We start from the raw sequence: 3,015 nt of genomic DNA, 5'->3' as shown, positions 1-3,015 counted from the left end.
CACTGACTGCTTGACTTGGGCTGTGAATGACAGTGGAATGGCTGGAGTCTCCTGGCATCCAAAGCTAGGGAGGGTGACCCAGAACTGACCCTCACAAATGGGGCTGGATGCGGGTGTGCCAACACGCTCACCACAGGGTGGTGGTGGTCATGTGCTCACGCCTCTTGGCCCTTGTCAACTGCTTCCTCTGTCGGGCCCTAAAGTTGGGAGTCGGAGACAGTATCTCAGGCTGGCTAGGGCTTGCCCTCTGTCTTGGGCGCCTCATTGCTTTGGCCTGTGCCCTCCCCCATCTCTGCCCTCCCAGCAGTTAGTATGGGGAAGCCCATCTTAGTTCCTGTGAGCCGGTTGTCTCGAAAGCCAAGGACGAGTGTCTGGTCTCTGCTCTGACAGTGGGGTTGGAGGCCTCTCCCCGCCCCACAGTGTGCCAGACACTGGACGCCCTCCTTCCCTTCATTGCCTTTCTTTGCTTTGGGTTGCTCGGCCCTGTACTGTATCCAGCACCACAGAAACCTCAGTGTTTGTCCTCTGCTGGGTTTGGGGGCACAAGGAAGCCTTGGGAGTGTGGGGAAAGGCTGTTCATGCATATCTATAGTTTACTCCCAAGCCAGGGGGCTGCCATCCTCTCCCTGATCCTCCCCACAGACACCCCACAAAGAGGAAGCCCCTTTTGGGTGGGGAGGTGAGGACGTCATCTCAACACAGGCTGGGGTTGGGGGGGGGCTTTTTTCTTCCTTTTTTTCCTTTCTTTTTTTTTTTTTTTTTTTTTTGTAACATGTTCGGAGTTAATGTTGCAAAGAGTAGTTTACATCTTCACTTTCTGAAGACACTTGAATTTAGGACCGATGTATCTGTGACAAGCACCATCCTCCGTGGGGATCCGAGATCGGAGACACAAAGCAGCAGCCTGCCCAAATCCTTCCGTTCATCCTGTACCCTTCCAAGATTGGTCCATGCCAACACAACCTTCGGGCATCAAACATCAGAAGGTCTGTGTACCTCAGCCCTGCTAAGGGGCAGGTTTCTCTCGTGCTCTCCTGAATCTGGGAGTAAAGGCACTACCAGTAGAGAGGGGTTGCCTGACCCTGCCCCAGCCTGGACCCCTTGGGCTCAGATCCAGGTGCAGAGCCCCCGTGTCAAAGTTGTTATGTTTTTGTTTTGTTTTATTGTAGCTCTTTTTTTTTTCCCTTTCCTGATGATTGGTTTTTAAAAAGAAAGTTGCTCAGAAAGCCCTGGCAGTGGGGAGGAGGGGCAAGAAGGACGGCCAGCTGGGGAGGGTGGTGGCTTTTTGCCAGAAGCCTGGGTAGAGCGGTCTGGATCGCCTGGTGCCTCCTGAGCGGGGCCCCGGGTCTCTCCTGTGTGCGCAGGGCCCGGGATGTGCCCCAGCCCCACCCTCTCCTTCAGCCGTGTGGATAGCAGAGGCAGAGAAGATCAGAGCACACAGCCCATTTCTGACTGGAGAGGAAAACTTGTCACCGGCTTTGCGGAGAAGGTTCCACCTTATGCTCATAGTACGTTATCTTTACCATGTGCTAGGCTATCACACTTACAAGGACAAAAAAAATGTAAAATACTTGAATGAGCTTGTATTATAACATTAATATTATTGAGAGTATCTGCTTTCCAGGCTGAAGTGATTCATTATTCTAGTCCTGCTTTAGTCGTTTGTAATTTGTGGTAATATTGCTTTTCTTTTTAATACAAAAAAATGTATAAAAATAAAAACTTGAAAAGGCAAAAGCCTGGCTGGTCTCCCATGAGGGGTGCAGCTGTTGGGTGTGTGGGGTGGAGCCTGGTTCGCCTTCCGACTGCATGTATCCAGAGGAGCCTGCGCTCGGGATGTGTACATGAAACCTCTGTGGGGCTCGGCCACTGTGCTGTCGGGGAGTCTGCCCAGGGCAGGGGCTCCCGACACAGCTTCTGTGGCTGCTAGTGCTTCCAGGTGGTTCCTCGGAGATCTGGAGAGCTTCTGCCAGTGTTGAATTCATGTCCGCCTTGTGTCTCAAGTGAGATGGGGGAGCTGTAGGCAGTGCCACAGACCAGAGCGACACCAGTCCAGCAGCTGCAATTCCAGGACTTCAGGCACTGGCTGTGACTTGGCATGGTGTCAGGGCACAGCCAGGAAGATAGAAGTTGCTGTGACTCCTCACTGGACAGACTTCCCTGCGGGGTATAAAGGAGGGACCAACACTCTGGCCCTGTGGAATCCAGGTCGGCCACCGAGCCCTGAGGATTGACTCCGGGAAGGAAGGATGAGCGCTCCCACTGGGACTGGCCCCTGAGCCGCTGGTGCCTCTCCCCGGCCCGCGAGGCCAGGCACCAGCAGTGATAACAGTCTGAATGCCGGCCTGGCCTCAGGGTGTCATTACAAAACTAAAACTGAACCGTGTTTACTCATTCACTGACAGCTATTTGTCTCCTGGGCCTGGCACTTGAGCGTCCCATCAGAAATGGTTTTCCAGACAACTCCACCTTGTGTCAGGTGAACAGGAACTTTAAGAGCACCGATGGCCTGCGGGGGCCAAAGGTGAGGCTAGGAGACAGTGGGCAGGGCTTCTGCGGGCCGCTCTGGGAAGAGGAAGACATTCATTCAACCTTACTTCCATGGCTTGCTGGGAATACTCTGAAAGAAGCCACAGAGTGTTTCCTTGTGCTGCTGTGGCGCCCAGACACCATGTGGTCATGATGCCGGAACGACTCACGTAGGGAGAGAAAAACCCAAGTATCCACTGCAGTCAAAGGAGACCGGTTGGTTTTCCATGCTTTCTCCATTCACATTCACATTTTCTTCTGCCAGTGTTGAGACCTCGACCTTTCCTTGAGGCTATTTGGTAACCAGTGGCGGGGCCAGGCCCAGCGACCTGCCTAAGAAAAAGGGTGAGAGAACGAAGCCCCTCGCCCCTCTGCGCCCCAGCAGTACCTCCAGGTCTACAGATGTTAAAAGGAGAAAGACCGCCACTCTTCCCCTTTCTCCACACTCCTCATTCCCGACCCTCGCTCAGTGCACTGAAGAGGGAC

The sequence above is a fragment of the Mesoplodon mirus genome (assembly GCF_964341445.2).
Source record: "Mesoplodon mirus genome assembly, chromosome: 5".
NCBI lineage: Eukaryota > Metazoa > Chordata > Mammalia > Artiodactyla > Ziphiidae > Mesoplodon > Mesoplodon mirus.
This window is presented reverse-complemented; position numbering follows the sequence as displayed.